The sequence below is a fragment of the Chiloscyllium punctatum genome, chromosome 1 (genome assembly GCF_047496795.1).
Source record: "Chiloscyllium punctatum isolate Juve2018m chromosome 1, sChiPun1.3, whole genome shotgun sequence".
Classification (NCBI taxonomy): Eukaryota; Metazoa; Chordata; class Chondrichthyes; order Orectolobiformes; family Hemiscylliidae; genus Chiloscyllium; species Chiloscyllium punctatum.
Genome location: NC_092739.1, coordinates 157,398,553 through 157,417,905, shown reverse-complemented (window position 1 = coordinate 157,417,905; position 19,353 = coordinate 157,398,553). Strand labels below are relative to the sequence as shown.

General features: G+C 43.6%; 1 protein-coding gene across 2 annotated transcripts in view; it reads right to left on the bottom strand.

The window, feature by feature from the left end:
* The window catches only part of LOC140481344 (dedicator of cytokinesis protein 2-like), a 1,260,160-nt gene that overhangs the window by 319,231 nt on the left and 921,576 nt on the right, over window positions 1-19,353 (bottom strand). The window lies entirely within an intron of this gene.

The window sequence follows — 19,353 nt, the reverse complement described above, 5'->3', positions numbered from 1 at the left end:
TGCTGGAAGAGCACAGCAGTTCAGGCAGCATCCAAGGAGCTTTGAAATCGATGTTTGCCCGAAACGTCGATTTCGAAGCTCCTTGGATGCTGCCTGAACTGCTGTGCTCTTCCAGCATCACTAATCCAGAATACAGAGGGACATAGAGAAACTGCAGAGCTGGCTGAGAGGTGGCAAATGGAATTTAATGTGGACAAGTGTGAGGTGATTCACTTTGGTTGGAATAACCGGAATACCGAGTACTGGGCTAATGGTAAGATTCTTGGTAGTGTAGATGAGCAGCGAGATCTCGGTGTCCAGGTACGCAGATCCTTGAAAGTTGCCAGCCAGGTTGACAGGGTTGTTAAGAAGGCATACAGAGTTTTAGCTTTTATTACTAGAGGGATCGAGTTCCGGAACCACGAGGTTATGCTACAGCTGTACAAAATTCTGCTGCGGTGGCATTTGGAGTATTGTGTACAGTTCTGGTCACCGCATTATAAGAAGGATGTGGAAGCTTTGGAAAGGGTGCAGAGGAGATTTACTAGGATGTTGCCTGGTATGGAGGGAAGGTCTTACGAGGAAAGGCTGAGGGACTTGAGGCTGTTTTTGTTGGAGAGAAGAAGGTTGAGAGGTGACTTAATAGAGACATATAAGATAATCAGAGGGTTAGATAGGGTGGACAGGGAGGGCCTTTTTCCAAGTATGGTAACGGTGAGCATGAGGGGGCATTGCTTTAAATTGAGGGGTGATAGATATAGGACAGATGTCAGAGGTAGTTTCTTTACTCAGAGAGGAGTAAGGGTGTGGAATGCTTAGCCTGCAGTGGTAGTAGATTCACCAATTTTAAGTACATTGGACAAGCATATGGACGTACATGGAATAGTGTAGGTTAGATGGGCTTTAGATTGGTATGACAGGTTGGCACAACATCGAGGGCCAAAGGGCTTGTATTGCGCTGTGATGTTCTATGTTCTATGACGTCTTGTGATCATGCGGGGCATTGGGGAGGCCAAAGCCAAAACAACTTTGCTCTCCTTATCTGAGGAAGAAAGATGTTGCTGTAGAGTGAGTGCTGTGAAGGTTTACCAAGAAGATTCCAGAGATGGCAGGACTGATGTATCGGGAGAGTTTGAGTCAGCAAGGATTGTATTCACTGGAGTTTAGAAGGATGAGGGGGAATCTTTAAGAAACCCAAATAGGCCAAAGTTAGGGTGATAGGGGCAGCTTTTTCACACAGATTGTGGTGCGTGTATGGAATGAGCTACCAGAGGAAGTGGTGGAGGCTGGTACAATTACAGCATTCAAAAGGCATCTGAATAGGTATATGAAAGGAAGGGTTTGGAGGGATATGGGCTAGGTGCTGGCAAGTGGGACTAGATTAGGTTAAGATATCTGGTCAGCATGGATGAGTTGGACTGAAGGGTCTGTTTCCATGCTGTATATCTCTATGACTCGATGACTAGACACATTAGATGCAGAAAAGATGTTTCCAATGGTGGGCGAGTCCAGAACTGGAGGTCATAATGATAATGGGTAAATATTTTAGAACTGAGATGAGGGGAAATGTCTTCACCCCAGAGAGTGGTGAGCTTGTGGGAATACCACAGAAAGTGTCTAAAGCCAAAACATTCGTGTTTTCAAGAAGAACATGAAGGATTTGACTTGTTGGGCCGAAGGGCCTGTTTCTACACTGTAGGGAATCTAATCTAAATAGAGATATGGGCCAAGTGCAGGGAAATGGGGTTTACGTGGATGGACATTTTGTTAGGCATGGACCAGTTTGGGCCAAAGGGCCTGTCTCCATGCTGTCGGACTCGATGACTCTATGACTGTATGAACATTGGTACAGCTCTTATGGTGAAAGGGATCAAAGCATATGGAGGAAGAGTGGATAAGGTATTGAGCTTGATCTGCTATGAATGGCAGAACAGGCTCAAAGGGTCGAATGGCCTACTCCTGCTCTGAAATTTGATGTTTCTACATCAGACTCAGTAAGGCATTTCACCTCCATGTTCTTAATCGAAGATCAGCCCGTAATAAAAGAGGGGAATTGTCTCCATTATCTATTGGTGGTAAATTTTATCTGAAACAACTCTTGGACTGTCGAATTCCAGCACCAATAATTGTATATCTAGCCCTATCAATTTGGTCAGGAACATTAAACAAACTATTTGCTGTCGATGTAGTGTGCAATTGTGGAACTGGCCACTGCCGGCTAATGGGGTAGAACACAATCACCAATTTGCTTTTATTGATATTTATTGATTGACCTGTTCAGACAGTGAGGGTTCTAAACCTGGCCCTTCTGGCTCAGAGGTGGGGGCACTACCACTTTTTCACAAGAGCGCTAATCCTCCTTTCTACTCATAGAGCTATGTCGCGTGAATCAGGCCCTTCGACCCAACTCAACCGTGCCGACCAGGTTTCCAAAACTGAACAAGCCCCATTTGCCTGGATTTGGCTTATGTCCTTCTAAATCTTTCCTATTCATGTACCTGTCCAAATATATTTTAAATATTGTAATTGTACCAGCCATTACCACTTCCTCTGGCAGCTCATTCCATACACACACCACCCTCTGTGTGAAAACATTGCCCCTTAGGTCCCTTCTAAACTTTCTCCTCTCACCTTAAACCTTTCTAGGTTTGGACTCTTCTACTCCGTGGACAAGACTTTGGCTGTTCACCCTATCTGTGCCCTTCAGGATTTTATAAACTTCCGTAAGGTCGCCCCCTCAAGCTCTTACACTCCAGGGAAAAAAGTCCCAGCCTATCCAGCCTATTTTTATAGCTCAAACCCTCCATTCCCAGCAAAACCTTTGTAAGTCTATTTTAGCATCCTTTCCACTACCATTACACCCTTCCTATTGCAGGGAGACCAGAACTAAATGCAATAATCCAAATGTGGCCATATCAATATCTTGTACTCCTTTTAAAACAAAATGTTAATTCAGGTTAAACAGCCCCTGGCAGGGCACTGTAAGAAAAACAAAATCAAACAGTCCATGGAAACCTACAAAGCTAGAATGGACACATATCAAAATAAAATCAAAATATCATTATCCAGGGTGATAATGCAACCCCTGCAGAGCCCAGTGTTCTCCAAATGAATACTTGTCTCTTCTCATTAACTGGTTGAACAATCCCTGGTTGGTCAATCCTCCTTTCCAAGGCATTGGTGAGACCGTACCTGGGGTATTTCGCAGTTTTGGTCCCCATTTTTGAGGAAAGGTATCGTGGCATTCAGAGGAGGTCTGCTAGATTGATCCCAAAGATGAGGCATTTGTCATTTGAAGAGAGATTGAACAGTTCAGGCCTATACACTCTGGAAGTTAGAAGAATGAGGGGCGATCACAGACTCAGTGGTTAGCACTGCTGCTTCACAACACCCAGGACCCAGGTTCGATTCCCACCTCGGGCAACTGTGTGGAGTTTGCACATTCGCCCCGTGCCTGCATGGGTTTCCTCCCGGTGCTCCGGTTTCCTCCCACAATCCAAAGATGTACAGGTCAGGTGAATTGGCCGTGCTAAATTGCCCATAGCGTTAGGTGCATTAGTCAGAGGGAAATGGGTCTGGGTGGGTTCCTCTTCGGGTGGGAGGGGGGGGGTTCGGTGTGGACTTGTTGGGCCCAATGGCCTGTTTCCATACTGTAATCAAATTGAGGTATTCAAGATGACAAAATGTGTGGATAAAACAAAATGGAGTGGATGCTTCTTCTTTTGGGGCATTCCAGGATGAGAGATCATAGTCATATAGAATAAAGGGTAGCAAATTTAAAACAGAGTTGAGGAGAAATTACTTCTCCCAAAGGGTTGTGAATCTGTGGAATTTGCTACCCCAAAGTGTAGTGGATGCTGGGACAGTGAGTAAATGTAAGGAGGAGTTGGACAGATTTTAAATTGGTAATGGGTTGAGGGGTTATGGGGAGAAGGCAGGAAAATGGAGCTGAGGGGTATATCACGATTGAATGGTGGAGCAGGCTCGATGGGCCAAATGGTCTAATTTTTCTCCCACATCTTATGAACATTGGGTCGAAGGGTCTGCTTGATTTTCGGTGGTACAGGATGAACCCCTTAACAAGAAGATTTACTTGTCTGAACAACAAGGTGAAAATGTAGAAAATAGGATCAGGAGTAGGCCATTCAGTTGTGTCCTACTATTCAACATGATCATGACTGATCATCCAACTATATACCCTATTTCTCCTTTCTCCCTGCGCCCTTTACTGCATTAGTCCCAAGAACTTTATCTCACTTCTTTTGGAAAACATTCAATGTTTTGGCCTCAACCACGCCCTGTGACAGAGAATTCCACATCCCCACCACTCTCTGGGTGAAAGGATTTCTCCTCATGTCAGTTCTGAATGGCCGATCCAGTATCCCTTTGACTCTGACCCTGGTTCTGACTCCCTTAGTTATTGAGAACATCCTAACTACATTTACCAAGTCTAAAGTGTGGATTATTGCACAGCAGCAATTGTTATAAGTTACATTCACTAACTAGATACAATTACTAGTTATAGAGTCACAGAGTCCAACAGCACGGAGACAAACCCTTTGATCAAAATGTCCATCCACACCAACCCCACTTCCCTGCACCTGACCCATATCCTAAACCTTTCCTATCCATGTATTTGTCCAAATGCTTTTTAAATGTTGTTAATGCAGTATTAGTATTATCTTTTGGTCTCAGTGTCTTAACTGTACCTGAACTATTACCTCTTCAAAACCAGCCATTGTTCCATTACAATTTTAAAAGTCAATCCCTAAATCCAATTTATCTGACACCAGGAGTCATCAATGAATCACCTTTGTAGTCCTGCTTTGAAGAGCTGCCTTCAGGTTTCCCTGCCTAACTGCCTGCATAACTTTATCCATCTTTCTAAAATGCTATTGGTACTGATATGCACCATGACTTCAGACTGTTCATAATTACTGCCTCAGTATTCTCTCTGGCCACGTTTTAGCCTCGGCATCCGACAGGCAATACTGTGTGCAGGAATTGCAACAACAGAAATTTACTGTCTTCCTCCCTCAATGTAAAATTCCCTATCTCTATTGCTTTGCCAATCATCCTGCTGCCACATGCATAGCTGAGCAAGCCCAGGTTGCACTCTCTGGATGGACCAACACTCTCACCAATGAACACCACAGCCTGAACATATTTTTCTATTTGTCAGATGTTCCATTCCGAATGAATCTCTGGATGCAACTAAATCCAAGGCAAAGTCATTTTCTGCCTGACCAGTCAGACGTTTCGCTCAGTTCACTGCCAATGGGACTAGAGACCAGGCTGCTCAATACGATACACACAGTCCAATTTAAACTGGGCGAAGCTGTCCTCTTATCCTTGTAATGCCAGACCGACACTACAGCTTAAGGAGTGCAGGAAAGAAAGAGCTGCTTCCTTCCATTTTCTCTCCACTTCAGTAACCCCTGTCCATAGGTAGATTTTCACTTTGAGATGTACCCGTGAAAAGTAGCCTGTAAAAGGTTTAATCAATGAGAGTGGAATGAAGGGATGCACAGACACAAATTTGGAGTAGGAACAGGCCATTCAGCCCCTCAAGCCTGTTCTGCCATTGGATAAGATCACCACAGCTCTGACTGTGACCTTAACTCAAAGTTCCTATCTCCTCCCTACAATTTTTGATACTTTTAATCATCAAAAATCAAATTTAGCCTTAATATATTCCATCACCCTCTCTTCACTACTATCTGGGGAAGAAAATTCCACATACTAATGTTGTGTGAAAAAAAAATCTCCGTACCATTATCTTAACCCAGACACTCCTTATCTGAAAACCACACCCCTTAGATTAGGCTTTCCTACGTTGGGATATCCTCTCAGAATCCACCCTGTCAAGTTCCCTCAGGATCCTGTATGTTTCAATAAGGTTACCTTTAATTCTACTGAACTCCAATGTGTGTACTACTTTTCCTAATCTCTTTTAAATCAGCTACCCTTTATCTAAAAGCTACGACCTCTCCTCCTCGATTTGCCCCTCAAGGGGAAGCATCCTCTTTGTATATCTAGTTTGTCAATCCCCTTTAGCATCTCGTTTACCTAAATGAGAGTCACTTTCATTCATTGACATTCTAAAGTGTAAAGGCCGAAACTGCTCGATGTTTCTTCAGAAGTCAAACCCTTCATCTCGGGAATCAGTTTTGCGATTGTGACACACTACATCCCCAAGATGTTAGCATTTCCCTGTGAAACATGTTCCGAACAGGAAGGTTGCTACAATAAAAGTATCCTTTGAGTGTCTTAATGACAGCAGCCCTCACAGCCAACAAACTAAATTCTTCCTCACGGTGAGATAAAACATGCCACATAATCTGTCGTGAAAACAGATTGTGTCAAAACATATTTCAATTCGAGCGAATACATGGTACATAGTTACATTGCTCATTCATTTGTCCCCACACCATGAGATTCCATTTAAACCTTGTGCAATTCCCTTAAAACAACAACTTGGATCTGTTTGTCCACCTTTGACACAACAAAAGCTAAAAAGGCAGGGAAAGAGATGATGGATAGGTTTATGAAAATACTCCAGAACTTGGATTCCAGCAGCTGAAGCCTATTAGCTTGGTCACAAATCTTTTAGGCTAAATTCACAGAAGTTCTACTGTCTTGTAGTGCAATAATTGAAGAAATGTAGGACACAATAATCAAGTCATGCGTAGCAAGCTCCCACAGTCAGTGGAAATGAGAAGATAATCTGTTTTTCTTTCTGTTAAGGATAAATATTAGTCTGAAATAACTCTACCAAGTCACCTTCTATTTATACGTGCACTATACTTGACGCTAGCTTTCAGAGTGAACACAGCCTGACATTCCTGGTTTTTTTTATTTGATTAAACAATGCACAGTTTACAAAACAATTACCATTAACAGCTGTATACAGAGAAACAGCAATTTTACAAGGGAGAGGAGCAGCAAAGCCAGGCCCCAAACCCTACCATATGCTCCCGATGCGGTCTCCTCTACATTGGGGAGACTGGGTGCCTCCTAGCAGAGCGCTTTAGCGAACATCTCCGGGACACCCGCACCAATCAACCACACCGCCCCATGGCCCAACATTTCAACTCCCCCTCCCACTCTGCCGAGGACATGGAGATCCTGGGTCTCCTTCACCGCCGCTCCCTCACTACCAGACGCCTGGAGGAAGAACGCCTCATCTTCCGCCTTGGAACACTTCAACCCCAGGGCATCAATGTAGACTTCAACAGTTTCTTCATTTCCCCTTCCCCCTCCTCACCCTAGTTCTAAACTTCCAGCTCAGCACTGTCCCCATTTACCTTTCCGGACTTGTCCTACCTGCCTATCTCCATTTCCACCTATCCACTCCACCCTCTCCTCCCTGACCTATCACCTTCATCCCCTCCCCCACTCACCCATTATACTCCATGCTACTTTCTCCCCAACCCCACCCTCCTCTAGCTTATCTCTCCACGCTTCAGGCTCACTGCCTTTATTCCTGATGAAGGGCTTTTGCCCGAAACGTCGATTTCGAAGCCCCTTGGATGCTGCCTGAACTGCTGTGCTCTTCCAGCACCACTAATTCAGAATCCTGTTTATATCTGTCAGCCGGGGCTCCCTGATTGGACCAGATTAACAGCCCCAATCAGGGAACTCGTCTTCTATGAGATCCATCTGGCTGACTGCATTCCAATCACTGCAAATCAGGATGCTGGGGATAAATCCATTGCCTTTCAGGCAAGTGCCCACTTCAGAGACCTTGGTTTGACACTCTGAGAGTGCAGAATTTCTTCAGCACTGCCCTGGTGGGGCCAACCTGGACTATACCATCAAAAAATGACAAATCCAGGGCACTACTCCAAGGTCAACGACAACCAATACGTATGGAAACACTGAGTAAAACCTGCTAAGGTCAAATGTCATCAGAAATCTCTTCATGAAGGGTCATGAAAGCATTAATTCCAGTTAGTCTTATGATGAGAGCTTGCACCCATACTTCCTAGAAGGATGACAGTAGATCTAACTGAGCTATATATGATGCTAAAGGGATTTGGTAAAGTAGACAGAGAGAGGATGGTTCTTCCTTGTGGAGCAATCAAGGGCGAGAGATCATAGTTTTAAGTTAAGGAGTGATAGATTTAAAAGCAGAAATGAGGAGGAAGTACTTCTCTCACAGCATTGTGAATTTGTGGAATTCACCATCCCAGAGTGCAGTGGATTCTGGGACACCGAATAAGGATAAGGAGGAGATAGAGAGATTTTTAATTAGTAGTGGGTTGAAGAGTTATGGAGAGCATGCAGGAAAGTGAAGTCGAAGCCGAGATCAGCCAATAAAATGGAAATTACTGGAAAAACTCAGCAGGTCTGACAAGATCTGTGGGGAGAAGTCAGAGTTAACGTTTCGGGTCGAGGAATCCTTCCTCTGAGGAACATTTCTGAGGAAGGGTGACTCGAACCAAAACATTAACTCTGATTTTTCTCCACAGATGCTGCCAGACCATTTTTGTCTTTACAGAATCCACAGTTCCTTTGGTTTGTACATGATCATATTAAACGGCAGAGCAGGCTCGAAGGGCTGAATGGCCTGCTCTTCCTCCTGGTTCATATGCAGAATCCACATGGGTGGAATAATTTAAGTCTCTGGAAGAGGCACAGTTAGCAGAGTCAGAATCCAAAGCACAAATCGGCTGTGATTTCAAGACCCACTCCAGGTCATGAAGAAGTAAGCTCGGCTGAAGTTCCCATTCAGCACTGAAGCAGCACTCCTTTGTTGTGGTGTGATATCTTTGCAGGACAGACTAAAGCTCTCTGCAGCGCATTGAAAGCAGCACCAAAGGCAAATGCAGTGTCAGATTATGTGGGGATTATAAAGTAACTGTAAATCAGGCAGCATAATGCAAACTACTCTATAACGTGCCAAATGTCAGGGATCAGTTCACTCTGTTGTCAGGACACCAGACGTTTTTCAAAATTATACCTGACAAATGCCTGTCTGTAGCTTGAATTGGATGATGAGTCAAAGTTATATTTGACATTAGTGCCCACCCGGGCCTCTTTCAGTTTCATAGGCTGCTGTTTGTTGTCTCCTGGACCCCGGAATTTTTCAAGAGGGGTCCATTACAGTTCGAGGTGTCATCTGTCAGTAATTGGTCGGCTTTTGAAGCACTTTGCAACATTCTCAGAATATACAGCACAAAATAACAGCAACACCAAGGTGGCAAAATAAAGAATCCACGCGGATACAAACAGAGAAGGAGGAACATAGAACAAAGAATAAAGAACAGTACAGCACAGAATCAGGCCCTTCGGCCCACCAGGACTGCACTATCACATGATGCCTTTCTAAACTGAAAACCTTTTGCCTATATACTGTCAGTTTCCTCTATTCCCTGCCTATTCATGTATCCATCAGGATGCCTCTTAAACATTGCTGTTGTATCTATCTCCACCACCTCCCCTGGCAGCGCATTCCAGGCACTTGCCACCCTCTATGGAAAAAATCCTGCCTCTCACATCACCTTTAAGCATAGAACATAGAACAGTACAGCACTGGAATGGACCCTTCGGCCCATGTTGTTGTGCTGAACACGACGCCAAATTAAACTAATCCCTTCTGCCTGCCCTTGGTCCATACCCCTCCATTCCTTGTGTGTTCAGTGTTTATCTAAAAGTCTCATAGACACCCCTATTGAATCTGTCTCCACCACCTCATGTTTATCAAATATATTCAAAATACAATTGGATGTGTTTTTGCATGGTAGGGGAATTAAGGGTTATTGGGATAATGCAGGGAGGAGGAGCTGTGACAATGGGTGGATCAGCCATGAGCCGTGGGGCAGCACAGTGGCTCAGTGGTTAGCACTGATGCATCACAGCACCAGGGACCAAGGTTCGATTCCAGTCTTGGGCAACTGTCGGTGTGGAGTTTGCACATTCTCCCTGTGTCTGCGTGGGTTTGCTCCGGTTTCCTCCCAAACTCCAAAGATGTGCAGGTTAGGTGAATTGGCCATTGCCTGTAGTGTTACGTGCATTAGTTGGAGGGAAGTGGGTCTGGGTGGGTTACACTTCGGAGGGTCTGGGTGGACTTGTTGGGCCAAACGGCCTGTTTTCACACTGTAGGGAATCTAATCTAATCTAATCTTAATCAATAGAGGATCAGAATCGAAAGGCCAAATGGCCTACTCCTGCTTCTATTATTATAAAACTATGAAGTCACCCCTGGCAGTGTGTTCCAGACTCCTACCTCTCTCTCTAAAAAACTTGCCCCTCACATCTCCTTTAAACTTGTCCCCTTTGACCTGAAGCCTATGCCCCATAGTTATTGACATTTCAACTCTGACTATCCATTCTATGGTGCCTTCTATAATTTCAGAAATTTCTATCAGGTCGATTGCAGCACAGCAAGCTCCCACAAAAGCAATGTGCCAGTGTTGCATAACCAGGGGCGGTGAGATGAAGGGGAGAAAACATCGAAAGCGCTGAGAATAATTGGAAGTTGGACAGTAAGCGTGGCTGCCTGAATCAAACTGTTATCAGATGATCTAACCCTGATCCCCGTACTAGCTGGACAAACAGTAGCTGCTACATCTCCAACATTGTGGGAGAGAAAACATGTCAAAAAGAAAAGGTCCAAATCAAGTTGTTTGGGAGACCCGGAGATTGTGAAAGGCGCTACAGGAATGCAAGTTTTCATTCTCCCAGCCCACCGGATGACCTTGCTAGTCTATTTTAGTTTGAGTGAAATGAACCATGAAGGAATAGGTGAGCAGGAAAGGAAACTATTGATTTTTAAAGGAAAATTTAGACTACCTGATTTAACAACATCACCATTGATAATAGACTTTGGTTCTGTTTGAACATTCTTTGTTAGCCACAGATACATCTCAAGAGAAACTGGACCAATTGTCCCTTCAGGGAGTGAGCTGTATCGTATTCACTTCGATGTAAAATGCATGAAATTTATTCATTTTAAATGCACACGTTTGCTTTGTTAATAGCTTCCGTTCTGCAATGACACTGAATAATAATACCTTCTTCACTCGCGCCTGCAGTCCATTCATTCAATGTAACCTTATCTGATTCTCATTTAGATTTCTTTTTGGAACTTTTCAGGATTATGTATTCACAGTGTTTTAAAGACATGGACCTGCAGTTGACCTGCTCCTGAGGCAAGACCAGTCTTTGGTTACAACATTTGTATTCATGGTGCATACAGAAAGAGACAATCAGGGTATGAAGCACCCTCGCAGTGTGCCATTGTATTTGAGCATCAAGTGGGAACAGGCTAGCAAATGGCTTTGTCGTACCTCTGTGTTCAGAATGATTTATCAAATTTACCAGCTGGTTTTAAGCTGCCAATCCGCACAAGCGTGGACACTGGGGGCAAGTGATAGAGGAGTGGATACCAGGATTCACATCCTCAGAGCTGTCACGATTATTCAGGGCATGATCGGCTAGACAGGATTTTGTAATGGCCCCCTAACTCATTTTTTCCTGCATGGATTCGTTGAAAACGATGATGTTAACCTGCAAACTGGAAAGCAAGTCCCGTTGCAAACAAACTAGTCACACAAAGCCTCAATTTAAAGTCATGCTCTTGTTTTCAAGATTTGGACTGGGCTGGACAAAGTTAAAAATCATACAACATCAGATTATAGTCCAACAGGTTTATTTGGAGGCACTAGCTTTCAAAGTGCTGCCTTTTCACAACCACCTGATGACGAGGCGGCACTTCGAAAGCTAGTGCCTCCAAACAAACCTGTTGGACTATAACCTGGACTTGTTTTCAATCCCTCCTTGGCTTCGCCCCTCTCCATCTCCATAACCACCTCCAAACCTATAAACTTTGTGCTTCTCCACTTCTAGTTTCTTGTGGTTTCCTCCAACTGCCCAACTGGTGTTCTGACTGCAAGTTTTCTCGGTACTAAGCTCTGGACGTTCCTTCTGCAACCTCACCTCTCTTCACCTCTCTTAACATGATCCTTATAACCTGCAGCTTTGAACCAGCTTCTCATTACCCATTCAGAGAATTATAAGACCATAAGAGCTGAAGTAGGCCATTCAGCCCACTGAGTCTGCTCCACCCTTCAATGGGATTATGCCTGATCTGATAATCCTCAGCTCCACCTTCTTGCCTTTTCCCCCACTGCCCTTGATTTCCTTACTGATTAAAACTCTATCAATCTCAGCCCTAAATATACTTAATGACCCAGCCTCAGCAGTGAAGAGATAACAGATTCACCTCCCTCTGAGAGAAGAAATTCCTCCTCGACTCCGTCTTCAATGTGTGACCCCTCATTCTGAGATTGGCCCTCTGGCCCTAGACTCTCCCACAAGTGGAAACAACCTTTCCACATCTACCCTGTCAAGTCCCTGAATAATCTTGTGAATCTCAATAAGCTTGTCTCTCATCCTTCGATATTCCAACATGAACAGGCCCAATCTCCTCATCATCTCCTCCATACCTGGTCTCAGCTCAATTAACCTTCTTTGGACTTCCTCCAATGCCAGTGCACCTATTTGACTCAATGCCAAACTTTGTTGAATATTGCTCCTCTGAAGCATCCCAGGACATGTTACTCTGTTAAGTATGCTACATAAGTACAATTACTTGTTGTTGCTCTGAATATTCAAGAAGCAACACCAGGGAATTGAAAGATCTTAAACAGGAGGCTATTCAACGAGGATGACTGTGTTGAATCTTCAAAAGTGTTGTAGAAGTGAAAGGTATAAATCTAGAGTCATAGAATTTTACTGGACAGAAGAGGCCATTCGACCCATCATGTCGGTACTGGCTCCTGAAAGAGCTACCCAGCGAGCCCCATTCTCCAGCCATATGTCCATTGCCCTCGAAAGTGAGATGATTTGAAACATAGGAGTAGGGACGTCTTGCTGCAGTTCTACAGATTTCTACAGTTCTACAGTTCTACACACCTTGAATATTGTGTGCAGTCTACTGATCTGAGGAAGGTCATTCTGGCTATTGAGGGAGTCCAGCGAAAGTTCACCAGATTGATTCCCGAGATAGCAGGACTGAAGAAAGACTGGATAAACTGGGTTTGTACTCGCTGGAATTTAGAAGGATGAGGGGGGAATCTCATAAACATATAAAATCCTGATGGGACTGGACAGGCTGGGTGCGGGAAAAATGTTCCCAATGTTGGGCAAGTCTTGAACTAGAGGTCACAGTCTAAGAATAAGGGGGAAACCATTCTGGACTGAGGTAAGGAAAAATTTCTTCGAACCTGTGGAATTCTCTCTCCCACAGGAAGCTGTTAGGGCCAGTTCACTAGATATGTTCAAGAGGGAGCTCAACTTGACCCTTGTGGCTAAAAGGATCAAGGGATATGGAGAGAAAGCGGGAGTTGGACACTGAGAATGCATGATCAGCCATGATCATATTGACTGGTGGTGCAGGTTCGAAGGGCCGAGTGGCCTACTCCTACACCTATTTTCTGTGCTTCTATTTTTCTAAATTCATCGCAGTGAGTGGGCCAGGGATTGGGGAAAATGGGGGAAGGTTGATGGTTGGACAACAGGTTACAAGATTTGTTTCACTTTCTTTTTGGCACATCCCATGGTCAAACTGATTTCATTGTGCTGAGCCCACTGTGTACTCGATACTGGGGAAGCCAAACACATGTCAGGTGACTTCTTTGTGGAGCACCTCCTGCCATGTCACAAGATTGTGGGAGCCTCTCATAGAGTTGTAGAGTCATACAGCACAAAAACACATCCTTCGGCCCAACTCGTCCATGTCGACCAGGTTTCCTACACTGAACTAGCTCCATTTGCCTGCATTTGGCCCATATCCCTCTACACCTGTCTTATAAAATCCCATTTAAACTCTCCACCTTTTTCCTCACACTGACATTTCTGATGTTGTTCTACAGTGGAGCCCACTGTAAACTTCAGAAACAGTGAGTCATTTTACAACTCAGCGCTTTACAGTGTTTTGGAGCCAACACTGTGTTTGCCTATTTTAAACTATAAACTTTTATTTCCCTTTTCCACCTTTTGTTTTGTTTTCCTTTGTTAGCTGGACATTATGTTTGTTATTCACTCACAGAACATGGGCCTCGTTGGTTAGGAGAGCGCGAGGACTGCAGATGCTGAAGTGAGGAAGTTAGATAGCCACAAGGGATCAGTCCCGTGTTTTACTTCTCTTTCAAGGCACATTGGGGACTCAAGAGTTAAACATTCCATAGCCAAAAAGACTCACTGCAACACCAATTGGAAGCCTGTCCACTTACAATTTAGACAGAACATCTCAGTAGGGGGGAGACTGACTGTATCCCAGAAGAGGAATCTAGTGGAGCCACACATGTGGATTCCCCTGTAGTCCCAGACTGAGGTATTTGTCCTTCCCAGACAAGACTGAAAGCCTTGGTCACAACCCTGTTAAGCTGCGTCCCACTCCCATAGTCTTACGTTCCCTCCATGTTAGCATAGGTATGTGAATCCCCCATTAGGAGCAGGCAAAACCCTTCTGCCTGAATCTCTTCCCATCAACACATAATCATGAAGAATACAACAATCAGTTCCTGTCGTCCATTCACACATTATCGCAGGACATCGACATTCATCAAGCTTTGTAAATTCATAATTACCTATTTTAAACTATGCGATGACAACTGACCATGTGACTGATAAACCTATTGTTTAATCCCTATCAAAAATATTATGTTTGTGAGTAGGGCAGAGGTTCATGGAGACGTGTCACCACAAGTAGACATGACTACTTTTGGGGACATTGAAAATCTCTTGCCGGCTGTCCAATAATAAAGTACCTGCTTTTGAGCAGAACTTTGTGTTGTCCGGATTTGTGGAAAATAGACATCGACAGGTGAGTTAGAGTCAAAAAGGGTGGAGCTGGAAAAGCACAGCAGGTCAGGGCAGCATTCTAGGAGCAGGAGAATTGATGTTTCTGGTATAAGCCCTTCATCAGGAATGTGGAGGGGGAAGGGGGTCTGAGAGATAAATGGAAGTTGGGGGTGGGGGCATGGGGGGAAGGGAGCTGGGAAAGCAATAGGCAGATGGAAGTCGGAGATGATTGTGATAGGTCATGGGAAGAGTGGAGCAGACAGATGGGAATAAAGATGGACAGGCAGTACAGGTCAGGAGGGTGGTGTCAGGTTGGAGGGTTGGATCTGGGATTGGGTGGGGGAGGGGGAAATTTGGAAACTGGTGAAGTCGATGTTGATGCCGAGTGGTTGAAGGGTCCCTTGTCAGAAGATGAGCCGTTCTTCTTCTAGCTGTTGGGTGGCTCGGATTTGGCAATGGAGGATCCTGGTGAAGGGCTTATGCCTGAAACATCGATTCTCCTGCTCCTCAGATGCTACCTGACCTGCTGTGCTTTTCCAGCACCACACTCTTCACAAGTTTTCCACATTGTCAGGTGGATGCCAATATTATAGTTGTATTGGAACAGCTTGGCTAAGGATGTAGCCTATTGTGGATGTGATGATACTGTTGCTTACTGTGTTTTGTACTTTTTTTTGAAGAGAGGTTTCAAGACAATGGTGTGAGCAGTCGACCAGAGCCACGAGAGTAAACAGTTTGTGATGCTTTGGAGTTACTTTTTTGTGGAATAATAGACGCAGCCTGAAGGCATGTGGCCAGATTTCTACAGAAACAGGATTTTTAGTTTTCAGCAGTTGTTGCTGGAATCTCAGCAGGGTTAGAAGCTGCAGTAGACCTTTCCCAGCTGCTACACTCTCAGAATTTTCTCTTGATGGCGTTCACCTCCTGGGCTACTGAAGTTGCATGTGAGACAATCTGTTTTCTGAATTTGCCTTTTGCCAAGGGTGTATTTATGGGATGTAACTATATTGGAACTGTTAAGTCGTAATGCTTACAGTATCTATTATTCTGTTAGGTTTTCCAATAAAGTTGTTATTCTTTCTTGTATTTTAATTACAGTGGATGAAAAAGATATGTTTTGCTTTAAATCCGATTTTTGACCAATCGAATTTCATCTCAAACGCAACACCTTACATTTACCTTTAAATAATCTTCTGAATATTTTGAGAGGGTTTGGTCTGCTCCATAACATGGAGCACAAGTCTTCAGTCTTACTGCTGTGATATATTTAGCATGCATTTTGTTAACTGTAAACTGTGCACTGCACATTAAGTTTCATTTCTTTCTCTCAGTCTGTTTACTCCTGCCTCCCCCGTTCCTTTATATTTATGCTCAATAATTCCTTGCTCGTTAATTTTCTGTTCTTTTGCCTCCCTTTATCCTTTGATTTGACTTGATTTATTTATTGCCATGTGCATTATGTTACAAAGTAAAGTGAATAGTCTCGTGTAGTGTCACCACTCTCCAGCACCATCTTTAAAATATAGATAAATTAAGAAATAAGAAAAAATGTTCAACTTTAAAGAACTCATGCTGTAGATGCTCTTCTATCACACAGTCATAGAATTATACAGTGTGAATACTGACCCTTCGGTCCAACTCACCCATGCTGACCAGATATCCTAAATTAATCTACTCCCATTTGCCAGCATATCTCATTTCCCTCCAAACCCTTCCTACTCATATACCCATTCAGATGCCTTTTAAATGTAGTAATTGTACCAGCCTCCACCACTTCCTCTGGTAGCTCATTCCATACATGCACTATCCTCTGAGTGAAAAGGTTGCCCCTAAGGTCCCTTTTAAATCTTTCCCTCTCACCTGAAACCTATGCCTTCTAGTTTTGGACTCTCCTACCTTGGGAAAAAGACTTCGACTACTCACCTTATCAATGCCCCTCATGATTTTAGAAACCTCTACAAGGTTACCCCTCAGCCTCCGATCAAACAGCCCCAGCCTATTCGGCATCTCCTGATAGCTCAAACCCTCCAACCCTGGCAATATCCTCGTAAATCATTTCAGCACCCTTTCAAGTTTCACAACTCTCCTTTAGCAGAGGGACCAGAATTGCACATAGTATTCCAAAAGTAGCCTAACCAATATCCTGTACAGCTACATGTCCTTCCAAGTCCGATACCCAATGCACTAACCAATAAGTACAAGGGTATGGAATAATGTTTGAGTAAATTACTGCAGATGCTGGAATCTATAACTGAAAGCAAAACATACTGGAAAAGACAGTGGTCAGACAGCATCGATGAAGAGAGAGAACAAGCTGACGTTTTGAGTCCAGGTGACGAGCTCTGATGAAGAGTCATCTAGATTCGAGGCATTAGCTTGCTCTCTCTCCATGGATGCTGCTTGACCCACTGTGATTTCCAGCATTTTTTGTTTTCAGTATGGAAAAATACTGAAAACAAAAAGATCCCTTTTCTGCTGACCTTCAACCCAGTTTTGCATCTCAATTACAAAAAAAAGCTGCTTCCTCTGAATTGAGAAATCTCCTCTGTCCTCGCTTAGCAAAGAGGAAAGATTATCAGCAGCTTTTGGAACTGGCAGAGCTCTTTAAATTCAACATATCTCTTCCACTTCTGTATGAATAAACAGCACTCTCTCAGCGAAGGTTATACTCAATACCAGCTCACTCCAGAAATATACTACGTTTTCTGATAGACCTATTTTGCCATAGCTCTTTCCTTACGACTTAATTCCCCTCAGTAAATTTCTGACCAATTTCCTTCCACAGCGCTCGCGTGTTAATCTTCAAAACTGCACCTTGGCAAATTATTTGCAGCATTTTTAATCAATCCCATTTCTTGGCCTTGAAAACTTCAACTTGATCCATAAGACCATAAGACACACAGGAGCAGAAATTAGGCCATTCAGCCCATTGAGTCTGCTCTGCCATTCAGTCATGGCTGATAAGTTTCTCACCCCTGGTTGTGTTACCAGACTAGCATACTAAATTGGAAGCAGAGGTTCAAGTTCCAACACAGCAGCTTGGCAATCTATATTCAATTAAATAAACCTGGAATTGAAAGCTATGAAAGTGCTGGTTTGCTGTAAAAATCCACCAGTTTCACTAATGTCCTTGAAGAAAGAAAACTCTCAGTTCTTTGCCCAATCTGTTAACCTCTGACCTCATTTCCATTGTAACATGGTTGACCCTGAGAAGGCCTAGCAAGTCACTCATTCACAGAACCATCAATTTGGTACAAGAAAGACGGAGGCCAATCAGAATGAGCAACTCACCTGCTGCCATTATCTCACCTTCCCTCTGTTAGAACTGCTTATACTTCCTTTTCAGATAACACACTCAAATTCCCTTATGAGTAGCTCAGTTATAAGACCAAAAGATGAAGGAGCAGAATGAAGCTGTTTGGCCTATCAAGTCTGGTGCATCATTTGATCATGGTTGATATGTTTCTCAATCCCATTCTCTTACCTTCTCCCTGTAACTCTTGATCCCATTACTAATCAAGAAGCTATCCATCTCTGCATTAACTACACTCAATGATTTGGCCTCCACAGCCCTCTGTGGTAATGAGTTCCACCTCCCTCTGACTGAAGAAATTCCTGCTCATCTCAGTTCTAAAGGGTCATCCTATTACTCTGAGCTTGTGCCCTCAGGTCCCCATCTCTCCTGTTGGTGGAAACATCTGCTCCACGTCCAGTCTATCAAGGCCTCTCATTATTCTGGAACTTTCCATCAGATTCCCCGCCTCATCCTTCTAAACTCCATCACGTACAGACCCAGAGTCCTTAACCATTCCTCATATGACAAGCCCTTCATTTATTGGGTCATTCTTGCAAATTTCTTCTGAATACCCATTGCCAACACGTCCTTTCTTAGATACAGAGCCCAAAATTGCTCACATTTGAGCCTGCCTCCAACACATTCTCAGATAATGCATTCCACAATCTGTCTTTCACTATCCTCCTTCTCAAGGGTAATGATATATCTCAAAGTATATTCAGGAAGTGTTTGTCAACGACAAATACTGTGAATGAGCTATTAGTGGTTTACCTGAACCAAGTAGTCCAGGCTAGATTTAGATCCACACCATTAATCCTCAGAGATTAAAATATACTTTATAAAATACTTTTAAATGTAAACAATAAAGCAGACTAATTCTAAACACCAGTCACACAATCACAAGCCCATTATGAATGCCTGGCTGGGTTTCAGTACTGAGTACTGAAGTAAAATCATCTCTGATGATGATTTGTGAACAAAGCAGCTTAGAACCGCAAAAAAGTGAGATGTAATATCTGATTGCCCTCAAAGTCTCTGCACCAGGATCTGTCATAGCGGTATAATTTGTAATTAGTTGCTAGCATGCAATAAACATATTGTGTATGATGACAAGATGCTCCTTTAATTAGACCAGGAAGTGGTTATCATTGACTGTACCGGACCAGGAAGGAAGTGTAGTTACCTACACTGAAACAGGATGGAGGCAGTAACTTTCATCATAAGTTAGGATGCCCACATGGCACAGCAGAATTGATTTGACGACTCAT